Source organism: Dermacentor silvarum, chromosome 5 (genome assembly GCF_013339745.2).
Source record: "Dermacentor silvarum isolate Dsil-2018 chromosome 5, BIME_Dsil_1.4, whole genome shotgun sequence".
In the NCBI taxonomy this organism is placed as follows: domain Eukaryota; kingdom Metazoa; phylum Arthropoda; class Arachnida; order Ixodida; family Ixodidae; genus Dermacentor; species Dermacentor silvarum.
Window position 1 is genome coordinate 85,588,570 of NC_051158.1, and position 24,080 is coordinate 85,612,649.

Genomic DNA, 24,080 nt, shown 5'->3' on the forward strand with positions numbered 1-24,080 from the left:
GTGAAGAAATCCAAATTAGTGCTGTTTAGATGGTATTGGCAAACTGTCCACCCCCCCCCCCCCCCCTGGCAGAGATCCTGGGTGCGCTACTGCACTGTAGTCTGTTTTACGCTAACAGAGTTTAAAAAACAAACGACGGTAGCCTGTAGCAGAACTCTGCTCCAGAACTGCAATAGTCGAAAAGGGGGACATCAGTTGCGTGTGAAGTCAAAGTGAACAATCAAATAAATATAACGAACTGATCATTAACTGTTACGTTTGTTACTTTACGGTGCGTGTTTCGCAAAGCGTATCGACTTTGCTCGTTAAAAAAAGTCGTTAGCAAAGTTATGCCCTGCAGTTTCGTAGTTCGTAGGGCATATCCAGCTGGACCGAATTCTTAGGCGTATTCGAGATATATGTTCCCAACATTGTGGAAAATGTAAATTCGCGTTTAAGTAGTTTTTCTGTTTCACAGCATAAAAAAGACGTATTGTTTCAAAAGTTAGTGGAACGTTACTAGATTGACTACTACAGCTGAGTTTATTTGCGCCTTTCTAGGAAATAATGCTAATTACAAATTTTACTTTATTTGTTAGCGCCTTGGGAACTTAGTGACTATATATATATATATATGCTACGTAAATGGCCACATCTGTCCAAAATAACAGTTAAAAAATCCTATCAATTTTTTGTTCATTTGTCAAATATATATTGACTTTTTTGCATGTAATATATGCTTTGAGTAATCTAGCTCGGAAAGGTGATTTTTGTGCGAGGTCTGTCCCAAAAGTTCACTCAGTGAGTCAGAAAACAAAGGGGAAGATTGTAGTAGCTGTGCTAAGCTCGCTGTCTCCAGTCTAACGGACCACGTTGACATGTAATAGTACCGAGCTATTGTATGACAAAGCAGACTTTTACGAGGGCACAAATTTGTAGTGATCCTAGAGGAACAGACAGCGAAGAGGACAAAGAGGTGGAAGAAGAAGAGAAGGAAGACATGGAGCACCGTAATGGCAGATGACTAGTGTAATTAAAGTCTTGAAGGCTTTTACCGTGTGTTGGAACTTTATATTTGGCGCAGCCGACAACAGCAACCAGATGTGGGTTACATTCTACCTCGCAAGACGGGACGGCCGCCCCCTCGTCACGGGCTATGCTTTGGAAGGTGAGAACTTCGTTGCGGTGCCGGAAGAACTAACTTCACCTGGCCTACTCGAAACCATCAGCAACAAAGCCAAGGCCTCGATCAGCGACGTCACCGAAAGAGGTACCGTGAAAATTGACATGGAATTCGCGGAACTTGAATCTTGAGGAAACAAGTCGCAAATAAGTGTGACGCTCAAGGCGACACAGATCGAAACGCTCGGCCGCCTCTCCAAGGCATACTGAGTGCGATGGCACAATTAACGCAAACGCAAATGCAGCAAATGAAACAACGGCAAGAAATTTTGAATATACTTGCCACTGGCGCGACACGCCGAGAGACAGTTAAGCCGGAAATGTTTGATGGTAGCACGGATGGTGCCGTTTCCTGGATGGATTTTTTTCAGTACGCGTGCGAGCTGAACCACTGGTTAAGTGACAGCGATCGGATACTTCACATGCGCCCGTACCTATGTAGCAACGCCAAAAAGTGGTATGATTTGCGCGTCACAGAACATATGAAAGAATCATGGGACACGTGGAAAAAAAGTTTTATTCGGGCATTTCAAATGAACCCAGTCCACTTGTGGGACCAAGCAATTTTTTACAAGCAGAGAGACGGCAATTAGCTGGACTATTATTTTGAGAAGAGGCGCCTACTGCGATTGGCGGATCCCACGCTTCCAGATTCCTCTGTCGTGCCACTAGTGATACACGGGATGACAAAAGATTGCCAGTGACAAGTCCAGGTTAAAGCACCCTCCACTTCCGAGGAGCTTCTCTACTGCTTAAAATATGTGTCGTTCGAGTCCCGGCCTCGCGAGATGCAACATAAATCGAACAGGGAATGGAAACAGAACAGAAGAGAAGATTATTCTGCCAACAGGAGTTATCACAACCCTAGTCATGGGGACTCCGCTGGGAAGATACTCGGAAAATCCACGAATGTCAGGACGTCTGAGACGCAGGAGACAATATTTCTTGTGAAATCGAACATTTTGTTTGTCCCAATGATCGTGAATAATATCGAGATGCCCGCGGTCATTGATACAGGTGCCTCGGTCATTCTCATTAATGAGAAAAGAGTTGACAAAAATGAAATCTTTGCAGGGAGTTCAAGGCTATGACGGCAACTGTCGAGAGCTAAAAAAATGGACGGATGCAAAAGTGAAATTCAGAGATCTAGAGCTCACCGTGAGAAGCCTTGTCATGTCAGGAGTGGAGTTCGATTTTTTTTTATCAAGGCCTGACATGAAACTATTCAAGATGAATATTCTGTGGAACGACATTATCGCCACCAAGCATTCCAACCTCATTTAGACGCAAGATAGGTCAGTCACAAGTTGCCACGAGGTTTCGCTGAAATTCCCAGAACTTCTGTGTGTCGGCACCTATCCCCCCGCAACGACTGCAATCGAAGTGCCGTTCCATCTTCGAGACAAAAGTGTTGTGAGGAAGAATGCCTATGGGTTAAGCCACGAAAAAAAAGTATGGCTTAAACAGGAGCTACAAGGAATTTGGGATTCTGGTATCATCAGACCTTCGACCTCTCCGTTTGCCTCACCCATTACCATAGTGCCAAAAGACGACGGATCCTATCGCTTGTGCACCGATTACCGGCTTATCAACCGGCAAACAGATTTGTTCCCATTCTCGATGCCACGAATCGACGAAATAATTGACGAGACCGGTGGGTGTCAATGGTTTTCCAGGATAGACCTATGTAAAGGCTATTGGCAAGTAACACTCAAAGAGGAAACTAAGATGTTCACTGCGTTTATTACACCTTTCGACATCTACGAATATAACCGGCTGCCATTTGGGTGGAAAAACTCAGGCGCCTGGTTCCAGAAAATGATGAACTCTGTTCTCCAAGAATTTATTGGCAAATTTTGTAGTGTGTATGTCGACGACATACTCGTCTATTCAAGAACAAGAGATGACCACATTAGTCATCTATCAATGGTTCTAGATGCATTGAGCAGGGCACGGCTTAAGATCAACGTCAGAAAGAGTGAATTCTTCTCCCAGAGGGTTGTTTTTCTTGGCAGGGTATTTGATGGGCAGACAAAAAGTACCAAAGAAGAAAGTGTCCGGCGCATCAAGAGTCTCGTCAAGCCCTTTGATCTGCACTCTCTTCGAGTATTTTAGGCCTTGCCGGGCATTTCCGGGCCTTCATAAAGGATTATGCAACAAAGACAAAATGTCTCACTTCCCTTACCCAAAAAGAGGTGCCATTTGTGTGGTCTGAAGACTACGAGCGGTGTTACGCAGAACTTGTTGAAGTTATTTCTTCAGACCCTGTCCTGACGCTCCCAGACTTTAACCTGCCATTTGAACTGTACACTGATGCCTCTCATTATGGGACAGGAGCCGTTCTTTATCAAAGACATGTCAACAAGCCTGTTGCGAAACAACTGCAAGTGATAGGATATTTTTCTTACACGTTTACCAAGGCCCAAGCAAACTATGCTACAACGGAAAAGGAAGCATTGGCTGTAGTTATGGTGCTCAAGTATTTTAGAAGTTATCTGGAAGGAAGAAGCTTCAAATTGTTTACAGATAATCAAGCTCTGACTCACCTTTTGCAACTCACTCAGCCAAAAGGTAGAGTCGCAAGATGGGTGAGTGAAATTCCGCAGTACACTTTCGAGGTAGCGCATCGCCCTGGACAAAAGCATCAGGACGTAGATGCTCTGTCTAGACTTCATGTACCAAGAGAAGTTACCCATGAAGAAGTGAATATTGTTACGGGAAGAAAATATATGTATTTACAATATATACAGAGGGTTGTAGCTCTGTGGCCAGGGTGACACCATCTACCGAGCTCCGAGACACTTCAGCCTCTTCTTGCCCAACCAACGTCATTTTGTCCACAGCAGTACAAACTCGTACGTGACATGAACCCCCCCGGCGGCAGAAGCATCGCCTCGATGCTTCTTAGGGTGTCGAATCAGCCTGCGAGTTATAGGGCTTTAGTCGCGAAACGTGCACGATATCAGTTCCTGGGGTGGTAGAAGACTGAATGCACAGGTGAGATCTCATATGTGAGGCTGGTGACTTGGCGAAGAACTAGGTATGGCCCGACGTATCGTGGCAGCAGTTTTTCGCAAAGGCCGACGCGACGGGAGGGTACCCAAAGCAGAACAAGGGACCCAGGGCTGAAATGAGCTTCCCGACGATGACTGTCGTAACGGTGCTTTTGGATAGTCTGAGATGCCAGAAGACGGTCACGGGCAATACGACGTGTTGCGGCCGCGCGAACAATGGCGTCGTGAGCATAGAACGTGGTAGTGGTGGCGTCAGAAGGGAGCAGTGAGTCAAGAGGCAGGAGATGGTGACGGCCATATAGTAGATAGAACGGGGAATAACCAGTAATATCGTGACGCGACGAATTGTATGCAAACGTCACGAAAGGTAAGGTGCAGTCCCAATTCCGGTGATCATCACACACGTACATGGAGAGCATGTCCGTAAGTGTACGGTTGAGACGCTCGGTAAGTCCGTTTGTCTGTGGGTGGTAAGCCGTCGTGAACTTGTGGGACATGGAGCAAGAACGAAGAAGGTCATCGACAACCTTAGAAAGAAAACAGGGGCCTCTATCGGTGAGTAGCTGACGTGGGGCACCATGATGTAGGATGACTTCATGGAGGAGAAAATCAGCCACATCAGTTGCGCAGCTTGTAGGGAGGGCCCGCGTTATGGCATAACGCGTGGTATAGTCTGTCGCAACAGCCACCCACTTGTTGCCCGAGGATGAGGTAGGAAATGGGCCAAGGAGGTCCAGGCCGACGCGGAAAAATGGCTCACTGGGGATATCTATAGGCTGAAGGTGGCCAGCGGGAGACAATGGAGGCTTCTTGCGGCGTTGGCAAAGTTCGCAGGCAGCGACGTAGCTTCGAACAGAGCGATATAGCCCAGGCCAGAAAAATCGTCTGCGCACACGGTCATATGTACGGGAGACACCCAAATGACCAGCGGTAGGCGCATCGTGTAACTGCGACAGAACAGAGGACAAAGAGGTGGAAGAAGAAGAGAAGGAAGACATGGAGCACCGTAATGGCAGCTGACTAGTGTAATTAAAGTCTTGAAGGCTTTTACCGTGTGTTGGAACTTTGTAAAATTATACAACTCTTTCTATATTAGTTGAAATCTAGATAGCCGAACCGACAGAAGAAAGGATTGATATCTAATTCCTGGTGAAATTTGGCACATATTCTACAGAAATTTCCTAATTGCACCGAAATGCATATAAAAAGGATGTGCTTAATGGAAGAACTGTATCCAATTAAGTAAACTGATTGTGGAAAGGCTGTGAAGACCGCAAAGACGACGCTGATCAGCACGACCCTGCACCTCGTCTATTTTTGCAAAGTGCTTAAACTATCGAAGACTACAAAACGTCTGAGTGTGTGCACCGTGTAAAAATGGAAAGGTTCCAACTGCGCTGCTTTTTTTATTCTTCTAGACTCCAGCTCTTCCACAGAGGAAAAGATCGCTCGTGTGCGTTCTTTTATGCTCTTATGACTGCTAGAATCATATTAGAAGCACTGAGTTGGGGCAAGTTCAGCGTTCAAAGTATTTTACCAGGAAATTTGGAAATTAAATCATTCGCGGCACGATGGTGCCCAATCTCCTGACTCCTGAGCAATAGTTCAAACGAAAAGAATGTTGGATTGAATGATCACCTTTAGAGAACAGCGAATAATGCTTTCAATGGTTTGTCACCAGTGACACGACTAGAATTTACTTATACGACATGAAGCTGAAGTCAGAGAGCAAGGACTGAAAAAGAAAGATCAGGTAAGGCTAAAAAGCGCGGAAGATGAAAGCGAAAGTGAACTTCATGTTTATGGTGTTCCTTGAGTGCTACGGAGTTGTGCACAGTGAATTTGAACTTGAGGGCCAAGCTCCCCCGTGCAGCTCTCTGCATTTACAGGTCTTGAAGGGTTTGATCTCGTCGAAGCATGCGACCAAATTTGTCGAAAAATTGACGCTGTGTTCTGCGCCACAATAATGCCCTTACGCTCAGAGCATTCATAGTGTGTGTGCTTTTCGCAAGCACTTCCACGTCTCCATGTTGGCTGGATTAAGTATTCTGTGACTTTTTGTTTATGTTCCCCAAATGCTACTCGGGCTCCAGCAGCACTATTTTGTAGATGTGACGTCAATTAAAAATGAAATCCCATTGGTTCTGAAGCGCTTAAGAGAAGAGAACGTCCAAGGGAGCATCAAGCCACAGAATAAGTGCTTGAATTGCTTTGGTGTGTCCAATAGGGAGTATTTTGAAAGTAAAATATATTAGTTTTGAAAAACAATGTGTCTGGTATACTATACCTACGTGTCATAAGAGTGTGCCGCTTTCTCCTGACATATCACTCCACTGAAGGAATGTGTCAGTTACAGAAGTAAGAGCAGCGATGTAGGCATGGTTTCAAAGGTTGAGTTAGTTATCTTGGACGCAAGAAATGCCGACGCGTATGTCTTTCGTTAGTTCTATGCCTAACCTTTCAATTCGCGAATCTGAAAAATTACTTAGATTCAAAGATCATTGATAATCATACGACAGTAACCAATCGTTTCTAAATACGACAGTAGAAACGGCTCTAAAGGCACCTGTTCAAAGAACCCGCAAGATTAAAGAGACACCTATAACAGTGAAGAAGAAAATATAAAAATAAAAATAATAAATCGGTGATGTAGACAAAGCCAGGCATTGAAAACTGTACAGAAAACAAGATTTCAATCAATTATTGCCCACGGGCCACAGCGGATGGTTACTCTGGCCAGAAATTTAAGGCGCTAAAATTTGAAGGACCATGTAAAGTTTCGAGCCAGTAAATCTTCATTTCAACTTAACACAGAAACATGAGCGTCCAGTCATAACAACTGCCAAACCTGCACCACTGAACAGTTTGCCTGCCATTCATGGACGCCGATTTCTGGCTAAACTGCTAAAGGCATCCAAATCAGATGGTTTGAGTAAGCCAACCGATTCACAATTTTCTTCTAGTTCTAGAAGTTCTAGATACCACTGCCGAATGCTTACAAAATAAATTGAGTTTCGCGAAATTCGAGTCTTCTTTCTGATGTATTGATGGTGCAATTAGGCGCAAATGAAATGATTGCGCAGTTACCTCATTGTCGTCAGGCCTGAATACAAGTTCTCTCCAAAGAATGCACTGTGACGGAGCGGCATAGCGAGCGTCAACAACGTCGTGGTCCAACGGTGCGGCATATAGTTTTGAGATAGCGACAGGCCGATTAACGTACCCAAGTGTGTGCGTGTCCGTCCGTGTGGTGCAGTCTGGGGGCACGACCTTGGACAGCGGGAGGGGAATCTATCGTTCTCTCGCCCCTGATTGAAAGGAGCACGGCCAAGGCTTTTCGGGAGGAGTCACGTTTCAAGTTTATTTGATTCATGAAATAATTAGGTGAATTCTGCATACCTGCAGTTTCCCGACATAGGGAACTAGGGAACGGAGAGGCTATTTAGGCGCAGGTTTTGGGCCCTGGTAGTCAATCTAGAAGCTGAACCTATGAGCTCCTGAGAAGCCGTCGAAGGACTAGAGCCGTCCAGTATCACCTGGGCCGCCTAGGCGCGTAGGAACTATAACTAGTTCACATACGAGAGGACAAACCAACGTCTGCCACGAAGCTCGCGGTATTTCGCCTTAGGTTAGCTCAACCTGCTTGAGGGAAGCCGTGAGATCTTGACTCCCGTGAAACCCAGCCAAGCAATCGCATCCACCTCAACAAGATCGGCTCGCCAGCATTCTTCGGGAAAGCTTTGCGCGCCGAATTCACGGTTTATGGACTTGCTGTTGCTGCCCGGCCACGCGTATTACATCGTTTGTTTTTATTTTGAATTTTGTTTTAGTTAACTACTGTTAAGTGTATTCTTGTATATTTGAGCCGCGCCGTTTCATGTGTATATCCACTGTTAATTGGTCGTCATATTTATTTGTCATCATCATTGTGCTATATTAAGTTTAGGTGTGATAAGTCTGTCTTGTGTCTTTTTTATTATTTTATTTTATTATTTTTGTGCATATTTATCTGTCGATAAATAACTTGTTTTTGTTTACTCCCGACTCTGACTCTTTCACTGTGTTCGCTCGAGTACGGAACGACCTACCGGCTTGTATACCCCGTCGATCGACTTCACGCCGAGGACGATCGGGTGACGGCCATTACAGGCACATCCGGACCAAAATTTAGCATGAGATTTTGCCTTCAGTTGTGTCCATCTCTGGTGTTTCCTGTTATGAACATTTACCACATTATATAAATTACGTATTGAAGAAGTTGTGGGGGAACGTTGGTAAAAAAACAAAAACAGGCGTTCCTTCGATGTTTTTATGGACATAATTAGGCGTTGAAAACGTACTGTGGTTTTTGAATGGTCGTTTATTATAGGTGACATAGCACAGCATTGCGAATGCCTCGAAGACAAGTTACCGTATAGAGCATTTGTCGATCGATGCATCATATAGGTCAGGAATATCAGTTTTGACAGCTCTTCTCTTTCCACACATTTCGTCATTTCAACTTAAAACAGTAACATGGGCATCTAGTCAAAACAACTTCCAAACCTGCACCACTGAACAGCTTGCCTGCCATTCACGGACGCTGATTTATGGCTGAACTGCAAAAGGCATTCTCATCAGATGGTTTGAGTAAGCCAACCTATTCAAAATTTTCTGTGGATGTACATAGACAGCGCGCACGCACAAATGAGCACCGTGCTGTATTGAGGCTCCATGTATGCATATTCGCGGAAGCTTTAGTTCTGTATTCATTCAAGCAGTCGCTGAGCCACTGCTTTGCAGGCGCTTCAATAAACCCCGTAATTTAGGGACTTCAAAAGTGTCAACCTTTTCAAGGGAATTTATTATGTACGTCCTCCTATTTCTATATTCCTAATCTCTGCACATTTTATCTAATCTCGCTTCATCATCATCATCAGCCAATATTTTATGTCTACTGTAGGACGAAGGCACTGTGATCTCCAATTACCCCTGTCTTGCGCTAGCGTATTTCAACTTGCGCCTGCAAATTTCCTAACTTGACCCCATCTGGTTTTCTGCCGACCACGACTGCGCTTCCCTTCTCTTGGTATCCATTCTATAAGCCTAATGGTCCATCGGTTATCCATCCTGCGCATTACATGCATCTCCAGCTCCATTTCTTTCGCTTAATGTCAAATAGAATTTCAGCTATCCCCGTTTGTTCTCTGATCCACACCGCCCTCTTATTGTCTCTTAACGTTAGTCCTAAGAAATTTCGTTCCATTACGCTTTGTGCAGTCATTAACTTGTTCTCGAGCTTCTTTGTTAACCTCCATGTTCCTGCCCCATATGTTAGCACCGGTAGAATGCAATGATTGTACACTTTTCTTTTCAACGACAGTGGCAAGCTCCCAGTCAGGATTTGGCAATGCCTGCCGTATGCACTCCAACCTAATTTTATTCTTCTGTGAATTTCTTTCTTATGATCAGGGTCCCCTATGAGTAATTGACCTAAATAAACGTACTCCTTTACAGACTCTAGAGGCTGATTGGCGATCCTGAATTCTCGTTCCCCAGTCAGCCTATTGAACATTACCTTTGTCTTCAGCCTATTCATCTTCAACCCAATTCTTACACTTTCTCGGTTAAGCTACTCAATCATTTGCTGTAATTCATCTCCATTGTTGCTGAATACGACAATGTCACTTGCAAACCGAAGTTTGCTGAGATATTCGCCGTTGATCCTCACTCCTAAGCCTTCCCAGTCTAAGAGCTTGAATACTTCTTCTAATTGCGACACTCCGACATTTAATGTAGCTTCATACAAGCTGCTAAAGCGTATTCGTCTTTCTCCGTTGGGTGTGTGATTGTGAAATGTGAACAGAACGCGAGTTAATTTTGTTAACAGCGTGAAGGCACACGTCAGAGCAGGAATAAAGCGTCATGTTAAAAGCAGGGATAGTAATTGCAACAGGCTTAAAGGTGGCAACATTAGCGAAATGGCGTATCATCTACCACACTATTTAAAATCACTTACTTCTGAAGCGTTGTATTTAATTGCAGAGTTGCTTCTTGTTTTTTTACTTCTTTAACGGCATTCTACGTTCCATTGCTATGTGTCGCTGCGATATCTGGAAAACGAAGTATTTACTTACCCTAGTTAAGGATCCCATGTGTATAACCAGTGAGCTATACGCTGTCATTATCAAACCTAGAATAAGAGCTGTAAAAATGTGCAATGAATTACCATAAGCAGCTTTGACAAGTACATTAAAATTACAGCAGTAAATTCCAATGCAATGCGCAAATTATCATAGGCACGAGAATGTCTTATTCAACCAAAAAGACTGAACAGTAATTACATCTTGGCGTTACTTGAATTTATGAATATATGTTGATCCCGCAAATTATGTCTCCGAGAAATAATGATCTTGTTATATTTTATTACGACGAGATAATATGTGCGATAGGTAGACGGGTTTTGTGAGAAAGCCAGTAACCCGCTTTATTGATCCTTTTCTCGCCTACCCCGTGGGCGCTCTCAAGTTTGATCACGTGGTGACGTGTCCATTGCTTGCCTCAGCTGCCTCCGAGCAGCAAACCTCCGTTTCGACGGATATCGTCGACTGTGACTGTGTGGACGACACGAATCTTTGGCCACAGCTATAGAGGACATGTAAATGCTTTCAGAGCTCATTACGCCTTGTCCAAACAGCGCGAGCAGAGTATACGATGCTTGTGCTGAATGCGGGGCTAGAAGTGTATTCCAAGCTGTCCAAACTTTCCGATTATGAATTAAATCAGGATCAGTGCGCTCTTCGTTCTTTATTTGGTAAACTTTTTAAAGCAGCGGCATGTCATGTTTCTGACACAGTAAAGTTCCTCGGTGCGGCCACTATGTGATTTTTAGCCTGATCGTTCGAGGGCGTGCTGTGTTGGGATAGATTTGTTCCTGATGCGCACAAAGCTTGGAATGCAAATGGTTTGTACTTTGTGGTAGTTTGAAGCAAGGACGTATTATCGCTAGTCCCTCGATTACTCTGTGGGCCGTCGCTGTCACTCATGCTCCGGCACATTGATTCAAGAGTGCGCTCATTCAATTGTTATTGATACGTGGGCGATAGAGTGGGCGTAAGTTTGCCTGTGAGTAGGGGTGGAAGTGCGTACATAACGTGCGTCAAACTTACTATGCCAATAAATGGCGCTACCTCCGTTTGTACGGAGTGGAACACTCTCTTAAGTGCCGATATTCCGGGGTTGAAGTCCTATCTTTGAAGATTAGCAATACCTCGCTGGCGGATGAATATTTTCTTTTTATCCTTGAGGAAAGCCGTGCATCGCGAAGGGCCGGCAACACAGGCAGTACTTACATAGCAGAGGCGACACAGATCAATTCCATTCCTTAATATGCGAGTCACCATTATTGCAGCTCACTACCACACACGTCTTGGGTCTATCGTTAAACATTTTTCTGCATGAACTGGGCACAGTGCGTTAGCGAACACCCAATTGCATTTCCGACAGCTGATCGCACAGTATCAGGGCAAAAGCAGTAATCGTTTCGTATTCGTGCGCATTCGCTGACGCAATGTATGGCGTGCCGCCGAAAGCCTCATCTCGTTCCTATACAGCTTGCTTATCTGCGAAAGGGGTCAATAAAAAAGCAATGAAAGCATTAAAACATTTACGTAGAATATCCTCAGGGAGTTATCCGAATGATAAGTAAGCGTTTGGTAGTAACGACGTAGTGTTGAGCGCTCAGCTGTTCATACTAGCACTGCTCATCGGCTGCGGTCGTCTTGGCGCCATCACGGTAAATGCAACAGCGCTGAGGTGACACGAACTACTGCAGAAGCGACCCAACGTGAACTTATGAGGCAAGCAACTACTGCAAGTGGCGGCGTCAGGTGCGCTGATGACGGTCCGATCTGAAGTCACGGCTGCTCCATATTTCTGGCTTTATAAAGGTGTGCCTACAGCTTGCTTGATTGCACACGTCACGTGGTCACAGAGACGCGCTCGCGCTAGTGCTCACGCGTTCGTCATGGTCTTCTTCCACAGCTGACGAAATCTACAGTGGTCTCTATCTGCAGTGGCACGGAGGCATACTAGTCAATTTTCTTATGTGACATCACCTGATGGGCTCCACAGCCCAACTGCGTGCGTGGGCACTACATGCAGGAGGGAGGCCGTCGATTGCCCTCTCCTACTCGATTAAGCTTACGAAACCGCTTCAGTCAGGAACGTTGTACAACAGACGATGGCTCTTCTTATCGTGCAAATTTTTACGTAACTTTGAAATGTCGCGTTTCGACACAATAAAATTTCACGGACGATTGGGAATTTTGAGACCCGCTGTTTAGGTGTTTTGGGTTCGCGTCATATTGTGGCAAATAATTCGCATTCTGAACGATAGGGTCGTCTCGGCGGCGGCGCTGAACCTCTGATCGGGCAGCTTGTTCAGCAGCAACGGCGCACCAATCATTCCCACCGGTTGTGTCGCTTATTGTTCAGAAAGAAAGCGTGATCACGGGAACGCATAACTCGCGCGAGCGCATTCTCTAGCGGTGGCGGCGCAGGCAGAGTAGCGCATGCGTAGAGTGGGTCCGAGGCATAAGCCAGCGCTTTGCTTTCGCGCTCGCCGCTTGTCTGGTCACCGCCGGCGCTCTGCTTGCCATCTCACCCTTTCGCCATATCCTCCTCCTCCGCGCTCTTCACGGTTCCGCTGCACCCTCCTCCGCTTTCCTCCTCGCGCTCTCTTTGCTGTCACCGACTTTCATCTCCCGCTACGCTCCACGTTCGCTTCCATTCTTTGCTGTGCTCGTTCGCTCGGTTACGAGGTCCAACGCCGAAGCTCGCCGCAAGAACGGGAGCCCAAGAGCTGCGCTCTAAAATTTATTATTACCCTTAAACTTTTGCGCAAGTTAATTGCAATTCGGTCAGGTGGCTCAATATAAGAGCTCCGCTTGTATGACGTATATACAGGGTGTTTTTTTAGCTGCACCAAATTTTTAAAATTAGAAAAATATATATCTTGTTCACGTTATCTTTACCATTCGAGTGCACCGATTTGCGGCCTCTAGATACAGAGTAATTTACGCACTTAGGTGCGTAATTAGCAAAGTTATGTTAATTAACTTTCTAATTATCAACAATATGTGACTACAGCAAATGAGTACTTTGGGGCCCGTCCTCGACACTACCTATCCCAACGATCAAATTTTCAATAGCAGAGTTCACGTGAGAGCTAAGCGACTAATTAGTTCCCCCTGGCAGGCTCCTTCAACCGAAACTGACCGCAAAAAGAGCGTCGTTGTCGTCGATGTCGCCGCCCCCCTGCCTTTCGTCACGTCTCCGACGTCACCACTGGTTCGGCCCGCGAGCAGCTTGCGTTATCTCCTTGCTATCTGCGGCGTTCGCCGTCCACGCTACAGACTGATATGACGCCACGCCTGTAGTATCTAAAAGCCCAAGGAGCGGGGTTCGCGCTACAGCGTAACTTGGCGCCCGACGGAATGACGAAGTAAATTTGGCGGCCCGCCGGCATCGAAGCGTTAGGCCAACATCGCAAACAGCAAGGAGATAACGCAAGCTGCTCGTTGGGCCGGACCAGCGGTGACGTCGGCGACGTGACGAAAGGCTGGGGGGCGGCGACATCGACGACACAGACGCTCTTTTTGCGGCCAGTTTCAGTTTCAAGCAGCCTGCCAAGGGGAACTAATTGTTCACGTAGCTCCCACATGAACTCCGCTATTAAAAATTTGATCGTTGGGCTAGGTAGTGTCGAGGACGGGCCCCAAAGTACTCATTTGCTATAGCCACCTATTGTTGATAATTAGAAAGTTAATTAGTGTAACTTCGCTAATTACGAACGTAAGTGCGGAAATTGCTCTGTATCTAGAGGCCGCCAATAAGTAAACTCGAATGGTAAACATAACGAGACCAAGATTTACATTTTTCTAATTTTAAAAATTTGGTGCAGCTAAAAAAAAACACCCTGTATTATACGCATGAATACAAGTATATCCTTGTTCGCTATAAAGTAATTTTTAAATGCGTAACACCTTCTATGCCTCCTAACCAATCCTCCGTCCGTCAGTCTAACGTGACGGATGGAGAAGTTTCCTCGTTGCATAGGCTATAAATTCGCTATAAAGAAAGAAATGTTAAAAAAAGAGTAAATTCTAATAGAACAACGTTGGCGGTGGTGAGTTTAGAACCTACGACCCCACGCTCACTCAGAAGCCGATTGTCTTATCCACCGACCTTGCAGAAGGTGAATATATCTGAACCATGTGAATATGTTGTACTCGCGGCGCAAGACAAGTTTCAAAAGAGAATAGTCCCTACGAAGGCTTTCATGAATGATTTAATGATGATCGAATGAAAGCCATCTTTTGGAGCATTGTATACCTGAGTAAAATTGTGAATTTTCGAAATTTCAATGCAAACACGCCACTTCCCATGCGTTTCGGTGATCGCGTGATGCGCCGTCCGTTCTCGTGTTCCTTCAACGACCGAAATGACACCGATCTCAGAGGGCTTATGCGCTGCGCATCGCGCAACATATATACATATCGAGTAAATGAATTGATAAGGATGACAAGGAGTGATGAGGGGTTATGTGGGTCTCATCACGGTTGATAATGGATCAAAGCAGATGGCTAAGGCACGAAAGAACGATAAGCACTTATGATGTTCAGAACAATTCTTATAAGGTCGTTAATGACCGATAAGTCTTGATAATGCTAAGATGAAATGCTATAAAGTTCGTACGGACCGATAAAGGTTTATAAGGGTCAGATCATGTCGTAGATGTGGACAAAGACATATTAAGGTTGATAAGGATTTGATCAATTATGATAAGATTGATAAAACCCGCAAAGGGTCAGATCGAGTCCAATAAGGTAAATAGCAGCCGATAAGGGTTGATGTGAGAGGATGCAGTGCGATAATATTGATAACGTGTGATAAGGGTTGATAACTGTTTATACTGGTTGCATCAAGTTTTATAAGATGATGTCCTCGGCTGTATGAAGATAAGAAGTGGCACAATACTGACGCATACTTAGACAACTCCAGTGGAGTTTCTGCGTTTACTTTTTTTCATCAGCATTGAGATTTCCGGAAACTACGAGGCAACACCAGCGAAAATCCGGGCAAATTTCCAGTCTTTTACATATTGGCTAACCAAAAGGATTCCAGGGAACCACGACGTGAGCACTGTCGAAGATAACTGCTTACGTAGTGTGGCCACGAATTCAACAGCGACCGGTACGACTTTCGCCCGTCCTCTCTCAAAGGCCTTCTATCGAAATGTATTTGCATTTTACACCACTTCACCGAATGTTTCTTTTTTTTTAGGAGCGAAGCTCCTTAGGCTCTCATGATGTCCGTTGTCGCCGTCGTCGTCGTAGCTCCCCGTCGCGCACGCAGCGCGCATACGACAGCGCACAGGTGTTGCGCTGCGCCGGCACTGCTCCGAAACCCCTCTCCCAGCAAGCGCACGACGTCATGCGCAGAACCGTTCGCAGAGCACACGCAGCGCGCATACCGACCGCGCGCAGGTGTTGCGCCGGTGCCGCGCCGCTGTCGCTACACTTAGCACTGCAATATGGAGGAGCGCGAACGTAAGCGCAAACGTCGTGACTCTGATCCTACACTTCGAGAACGAGACGCGGCAGCCCAACAGGAGTGCCGCAAAGCTAACCCCGAGCTACGAGCACGAGAAGCAGCAGCACGCCGGCAACGGCAGCAAGACCCCGAAGCGAAAGCTCGGGCAGCAGCCGTAATCGTCCAAGGAGCTTCGCTCCATCATCAGCATTAACTTCGTGGATCGGCTTCCAATTTTTTCAGATGAGAACGAATTCGCAAATGTGCAAGCTATGAACATTGTGTGCGACGTATTCGCGGGACGTTAGTTTCCTATCGCGATATTATGAAGAATAATTTTAAGGGAGACACCAGCTGACGTATCCGGACGGTTGCTACCATCAAATAGAGCGTATTATTCGAGTTCAGCGGTTCGAATGATTTTTAGGCTAAAGCTTGAAATGTACATGTCGACTTCAAGAAAAGAAAAGAAATTATGTTCTTTTTTGAATATTGCAATATAGTACCTGCAATGAGGCATGCTCTTTTATTTGTTGCAAATATCGTTACATGGTACCTCCAACCACCCATAAAAAGCGATCATGGTACTGAACGTAAGATACAGGGGCGTAGCCAGAAATTTTTTTCGGGGGGGGGGTTCATCGGCCCGACCGTGGGGCAAGCGTCTGCTTTCCACTACGTGACGTGATCGATAATAAGTATCGGTAGTTTAAGCACACTCTATGCATGTATATCAAAGACATGGGACCCCCCCCCCCCCTCGCGTGTGTGTGTGGCACTGTGTGCTTGTGAAGAAATTAAGTAAAAAGTAATGTAAGCTCAGTAAAATACAGTAAGTACGACAGGTACAGTGGGCGTTTGGAGCAACCGTCTCGCATCGCGCCACTGAATGGACCAGTCTTCGAAAACGCATCATTGAGACGACCCGCCCGATCGGAGAAGACATCATTAATTGTTAATCTCCGTTAAGCGTAGATGGCGTCGTCCTCGTCGGGGCGAAGTGCGTTTCACAGGTCAAGGACGGCTATACATGTGAAAATGCACGTGTTACCAGGCTATACCTACTCCCATAGCAATAGCTTGTTCGCTGCGTCTTTGCGCTAGAAAACTTAAATACGCGCAAAAACGAGTAATGCTTTTTTTTACGAAGCTTTCGTCGCCTTGCATTTCCTGCGGCAAGTGCATGGGCCGCTGTGTCTTCCGCTGTGTGCGAGCGTGCAGCCGTCATTTGCCTTTACGTCAACAGATTCAGAATTGTACAGAATATTTCACCGCACTGCATAGTTATGGCATGTGTACGCATTTTAAGTAGTGCGTGCGAGTCATTTCTGCTTCACTTAGGCCGGTGCAAACAGGAAGTGGCCTTGTACCTCACAGAATCTCGACTGATTGGTGTACTAGTGATGCAGGAATGAACTCCGGTCTTGTTCAGTGCATAGTGCACATAATCAATTTCTCAGGACGCGTGAACTACGACGAGAACTGTCAGCGCCTGCAACAACAGTTTACTTACGCTGTACTGCGCACAGCAGTAATCCATGCTTGTCGGCTGTCTGTTTCGTGCATTCTGTTGCGAGTCGGTGGACTTTCACTGCTGGCATTCAACCCTTTCGTGTGTACATTGCTGGTTTGGGATTCCACAACACAACAGCAACTACCAGCCTTTCATAATTGCTGGTTTGGGATTAAGCAACACAACAGTAACTACCAGCCTTCCGTAGGGGCGCAATCGCAAACGAGAGACGTTTTGCGCTGCAGACTATGGCTACGTTCACATTTGGGAAGCGGCAAGCGGGTGGAGAGGCCAAAGCGGCCGGAAAATCTTTTCCGCGCATGTCCAAGTTCACATTTGTTTTGCTACCACCGCGGCCGCGCTGCCGCTTTCGTCCACATCCATCTAGTCTGCGTACGTTTGTCGGCGTGGTGGCGCTCATTATCGCATTATTTCGAGCGGTATGTTCATTCACTGACCCACCCATCATCAAAAGTGATCATCTTGCGCAAGTTCGCGTGTCATCTGCGACCTTCGGTAAGTTCCTCGTTGGCGTTCTGTAATTCTCCTCACACGGGCGCGGTAGCGCTGTGTCACAGGTTGCTGCCTATAGGCGTGATTATATTTCTTTAATAGCTTTTATTTACAAGTTGTAATAACATTTCATCATTTCGTATTATTTTCGGCGCCTCCAGGACACGAAAGCGGCAACGGGAACACCAAAGCTAAAACCCGGGCTGGCCCTTGTGTTGAGGCTCGCCGAAGCCTGCGCGTCCTACGTGAGACCTACGCTCCCAATCTATCGTCGCGACGAGAAAAGCACCCTGCGACTTCTGCAACATACCTTGCACGTGCGAGGAGAATTATGGAGCGCCAACGAGGAATCTGCCTAACTATTGTCTTCCATGGAAGTGGAAGAAGAAATGGCTTTTATACTTCTACCTATTTGTTTTCTAGAAATCGACAATGAATAAACGGAAGACAAGAAAACCTCGGAAACGGCAGTGGTGGGTTCGCCTGGCTTTGCAAAAGTGTAAGAAGTTGGGTCACGCCAAGGCTTCGTTGCCGCACCTCCTGTCGCGCGACGTTGAATACTATCGCGAGTATTGCTGACAGTACGCTTGAGTGCCACTCTTGTCGTAGAGGAAGGGGTGGTTCTTGATCGCGTCGATCAGCATTACAGCCTACACTTTTTGTGCCATGTTCAATGTTACGACCGGAAGTTTACATGCTAGTGTAGCTTCCGGTCGAGCAGAACGACTTTCCGCGGCGTTTCCGCTTCGCCATGGCGAAAAAATCGGTCCGAGACCAATTTGGCTCGCCGCCTGTTTTTCTGCCTGTTTTGCTGCTTAGGCAGGCGGATTTTTGCAACATTTTTCCGCTTCCGACAGCTTCGAGACCAAGTTCCTACGCGAACGCGGCCTAACCGGCACCTGAAGGGAAGCGGCGGAAATGTATACCGGAAATTTCGACCACCTGGGTACTTTAACGTGCACCTAAATCTAAGTAAACGGGCCTCCAGCATTTTCGCCTTCATCTAAAATGTGGCTGCCGCATTTGTTGCTTCATTTGTTGCGCATTTGTTGCGCATTTGTTGTTTCAGAATGCGGACGCCACATTCGCGCCCAAAACCTCACAGAGTGTCAAGGCCTTGACAAACACCGTGACAGTTTTTTTCCATATGCAGACATGATTCGCTGTAAATTACCAACCCAAACGGAAGCGCCCAGGAATGAAAGTGTGAAAGTAGCACCGGTTTCTTGAAATATGTCAGCGTGCGCGAAGCGACGAGAGAAAAGGGTGGGTTAGTGGGGGGGGGGGGGTGCAAAAAATTTCGGGGGGGGTTTGAACCCCCCGAACCCCCCCCCCCCCTTGGCTACGCCACTGTACTAAGATATACGTGATTGAAACACTACATAACCTCACGCCCAACCGAGAGACATATTCCACACTTCATTGCGCTTCTTATCCAAGTGGCCTCGAAACAATTTCCAACTAATCTGAGAATGGTTTCACCAATAAAAGGACGTCGTCTTACGAATACCATGCCGCGAAAAATGGTTCGAATCCTTCAAATGTAAGGGGAGTTATCGCAATGATACCTGCATTTCACCCTGTTTTCTCTTCGTCTCTGCTAGCGCTCTGGAAACTTACACAGCAGAGAAAGCAACATAGCAAATCCCCGGCCAAAAGTAGAGTGTCGCATTGGCGCGAGGGCTTGTCGCGAAACACTGTGGCGGCCGCGGGAGACTGCGATACGCAGCATGCCTCTTCCATATCGGCGTCCACGGGCAGTTGACGCAGCCACGCTCAGTGTAAATATGAACTGATTTTCTGCATTCTTGAGTTGGCAGACATACATATTGTTTTACATCTTGTACAGAAGAAATCCCACGCTGCCATTTGACACCCTCCTTCCCGTCCTTCTCGACTCGTCGTCAGAATACGCCCGTGATGCCATCTTCAGAGCTGTAGAGGCACGTCAGATTGCACGCCTGCGCCTTACCGCTTCGCAGGACGAGCAACGAGTGTTTTATGATGCCCGCCACCGCGATGCCCCCTTCAACCCTGGTGATAGGGTCCTTCTTTGGACACCGTCGCGACGAGTTGGCCTTTGCGAAAAGTTCATTTCGCCTTACTCTGGCCAGTAAGGGGCCTTGCGCCAAGTGACCGACGTCACATATGAGGTCACGCCTCTCGATTCGAGCACGTCTCGACCTTCCACCCATGTAGCACACGCCACCCGCCTCAAGCGATACAACGCGGGCGATCTAGCCAGCACCGTCACGGCGCCTTCGGCGTCGGAGGTCGCGTTACCAAGCGCTTCTCGAGACGAAGCTGAGGACAGTACGGAAGACGACGACGCTCCCTGATGGCGCGCGGATTGGTGTTGCCATCTTGTATGTTTTGTATGCCAGTAACCGCATTGTAAATATCCCTATAAATATATTTTAAACCTATTTTCAGGTAACAATATTTTAACAGCGGAGCTGTTCTTGGTCGACCCTGTGCCATCGTGATGCTTGGCGTCAGGCTGGTCACGTGACCTGGGAGCGAGAGGGGCGTGAGTGAGATAGGCAGCTGCGCCGCGTCTAGAAGGGGGCGAGTGAGTCAGGAAGTGAATGACTGTTTGCGAAAAGTAAGTCACTGAGAGGGTCGGTTAGGTGTAAACAAGAGAAGTCAGTCCTTGCTCCACATTTTTCTTCGATAATGGCCAAGACTGCTTATACTCCCGAAGAAGAAGCCGCCCGACGTGAGCGCCAGCGTGACATTGCTCAGGTCATGAGGAACGCGCTAGTAACGCCGTCGCACGGGTCCCATCCTCCACAAGTACCGGAGTTTGGGCCAGCCAAGCGACCGAGAATGTACAACTTCGCTGTTCGACCATCTTCACGGAGTCGAAGGGGCAGCCATTTTTTTCATCTATTTATTTTAAAATTTTCAATTACAAAATCAGCCAATAGCGCTGCAGGCCCAGCTGCTTTCGATGACGCCACAGGACGTCATTGTGGAAGATGGAGCAAGTGGTTTTTCGCTGTTTTTACACGAGATTTTAGATTCGTTGCTGCACGCAGTGTATTTGCATTTGTCTGACTCACATGTTCAAAGCAGCCTATGCGGCAACCTTTTCTTACTATGCTGAAATAGTGCTTCAGGGCCTCTTTATGAATTAAAATATGAATAGCTCTTGATTGGTAACCACTGACAACCTCTATTAAAATTATTGTTAACGAAATAAGTTACCCTGCGGGATATCCATGTTAGGTACAAAGACAAAAAGAGGTCTATACTTAACCGGTGCTGCGTGTAATCATCAAGACGTGCTCGTCTGCTCTTTTGTATCCGTGAGCGATGACGTCGACGTAGAGGATCGCTGCTTGTGAATTTATCGCTGATGATATTGTGCTGCATGGGAGGAAACAATTTTTTTGTCAGGACTTGCATCTGCTGAAAGCTATTCACATCAAACTGCTGTATTTCGTTTAATTTGTGCGAACCCTCATGAACAATCAGTAAAATGCTTGCAAAATGTTGAAAGAAGAATGGGAACCGACGGGCTCGATTTTGTTAATGATAACCACATAAAGCCAACAGACGACGAAGCTAAGGAAAGCATCGGTGGTGGCGCTGGCTAACACTCCTAGGGCTAGATCTAGTAAAAACCTAAATACCCAAGTTAGTGGACGAATTGATGGCCGTCGCCGTTGCACAATTGGTATTGCAACGCACGCGTAAGGCGGAGGTTGCGGGTTCGGCTCCCGCCGGCCACAGGTTATCTTTTCGTCCACTTTTATTTCCCTTTTCCTTAATATTTTCTGCATTCCACTTTCAAATACACTTAATTTCCCCTATGCTTTCATTGGCTTCGTTGTCTGTTGGCTTTATTTGGTTATGATTTGCGAATTGTTGGAAACATGTAATTTTTACCACATTACTAATTCTTAAAAATATGTGACACCATGGTAAGATAAACAAACAGAGCGACGACGAAGCAAGACGAAAGCTTCGCGCCGCTTTCGTGATTCGGAATCGTGACTTCTCGGTTGTCAGCGAGGAATTTCAGACCTTCACCTCTGAATCAGTAGTTCCAGATCCGACTACTAGGATTATATTGCGCAGCTTGTTACGTATACTGAGAAGCAGTTAAACTCAACAACTTCCTGCTTGCTTCGCAGGTAGCAAAGGCTTGGCGTTACAAGCAGTGGAACACTATACACAACACTGAAGATACTTATTTCATTGTGTGGCCACTGATATTGCTGAAGTAAAATATAAGATAGGTAAACACTTGGCGCAGGCAATGCCAGAGCAGTAGTAGTCGACACAACCATGACAGTTTGCCAACAAGTTGTAAATGTCAACTGATGGTTTCTTCTCGGCCGTCGCAACAGCTAGTCATTTGTTTTCTAAAACAAGACAAGCCACGCTTTCTTTCTTGTGGTGCACTGTTTTTATTTTTGACGCACTCTAATCAGGGTTATAATACGCGATAACCTTTTATTCCACGCCTCATGCTGTCAGTAAGCAACCCGTGTTCCTCCTTTGACTGTTGGCCTCCTTGATGTTACACGGGACAATCTGGAGTTTATGGTAAGCACTATCACTTCCTCTGACTATGGCTTCTGTGATCATGGAAAGGATGTGCCCGAATACTTGGCGCGTTGTATGTAGAACGTATGAAATCGGCTCAGAAAGACGCATGAAAAAATAATTTGCCATGCACGTGTACCAAGTAAAAAAAGCGATTCTCTGTGAGAAGTGACAGCGCTGTGCTTCTTTCGATTCAGCTGAGCGAACGCCGTGTGGCCGAATTGAGGAGCTCTGGCAGGGAGGAGCCGATGAGAATAAAATTGGAGCAAAAGAGGCGTCCTGGCGGACGGCCGGCTGTCAGTCTCTTTACGATATGTATGTGCTTCCTTCATTAGGATTATTCCATGGGCCAAGAGGGCAATATTAACTACATACGGGGGAAAACGCAAAGATGTAACGATAGTGTCATAAAGTACCAATCGCACGTGTTAGTCAAATCTCGAAAGGCGCAATTATAATAGGTTGCCTTGGCGTAGTGTTATGAGTGAACAATTCAGCATAATGAGTACGTATCATAACGATGTCGCGGATAAAAGAAGTGCCTTGAAAACGGCGGCGCGTGACTGAATCTCTGTGATGTTCTTAGTGTAATTATTTCTTTGAGAATAGTATGTGGGAGGTCTCCAGTACTTCGGCGGCGTGTTTATAATGTACCCCAAGATAAACAAGTTTTCAGGGTGGTAACACTCTCGTTACATGACAGAAACAGGGCAACAGCGGATGGAGTACTGAAAGAATACATGAATGAACACAACCACCGAAAAAGGGAAGCTCTCTTAGACTCGTTCACTCCTTGTTTCTATCCTCCGTCCGCTGTGTCGCTATCTTTAAAAAACATTACCAACGAGCCGGGTCTCACGCTTAACGACGGCATGAATTAGTTGCAAGACGTGCGACACAACTTTCAACTGCTTCTAACTTGTTAATGAATAAACGTTAGTGTAGGCATTTCATGTAATCATCAGCCTATTTTTATGTTCATTGCTGGCCGAAGGCATCGCCCAGCGAATTGTAATTGCCCGTCTTGCGCTAGCTGGTTCCCACTCGCCCCTGCAAATTTCATAATTCCATCATCCCAGCTAATTTTCTGCAGTCCTCGACTACGCTTCCCTTCACTTGACCTCCCTCAGTTACACTGACAACAAGTTGCAAAAAAATGGTTGATGACCTTAACCAAGAAAGTGTAATAAGAGTGGGCTTAAGAATAATATGTAGAAGACAAAAGTAGTCTTCAATATCCTGGCAAGAAAAAAAGTCGCAGTTTCGCCCAAAATGCGAAGCATCGATTGCGATAGCAAATAAGTAGAGATGTATAGGAAGCAAGGAGAGTAGTTTATTGGCCCTCTTAAGTTGTAAGCATTTGCTTACTAACTAAATAGACAAGCACGACGTCACGTGCGCACAGGTAAACATGAACACATCTCCCTCGATGACCGCGGAAACTCACTGTGAAAATGCCGGAGTGAGAAAGTGCGCCAGCAGCAGCGGGCAAATTAACCTTCATGCTGTCTCTTGCCTTGCTTCAACGCGAACTAAACGTCGAAAGCACAGCGCATACGAAGTTACCGGCACTAAAGCCCCTATATGTAAAAAGTAGCGTCACGCTTTGAAGAATGCCGCCGCCTCCTCGCACACCCTGTCCGAGGCCGACGCCGCGTCGGTATTGGCCTAATGGCATCACGTTGACCGTCGAACCCCCGGGCGCTGGCTGCGCTTGTTTACGATCACGCTCCATCGCCATTTTCGCC

General features: G+C 46.3%; 1 long non-coding RNA gene across 1 annotated transcript in view; it reads right to left on the bottom strand.

Moving 5' to 3' along the window:
• The window catches only part of LOC119452483 (uncharacterized), a 38,877-nt gene that overhangs the window by 5,593 nt on the left and 9,204 nt on the right, over positions 1-24,080 (bottom strand). The window contains exons 2-3 of the long non-coding RNA XR_005191965.2: positions 21,038-21,147; positions 10,292-10,359 (exon numbers count right to left, since the gene is read on the bottom strand). This is a non-coding gene — a long non-coding RNA (uncharacterized LOC119452483). The remainder of the gene's footprint in view (positions 1-10,291; positions 10,360-21,037; positions 21,148-24,080) is intronic.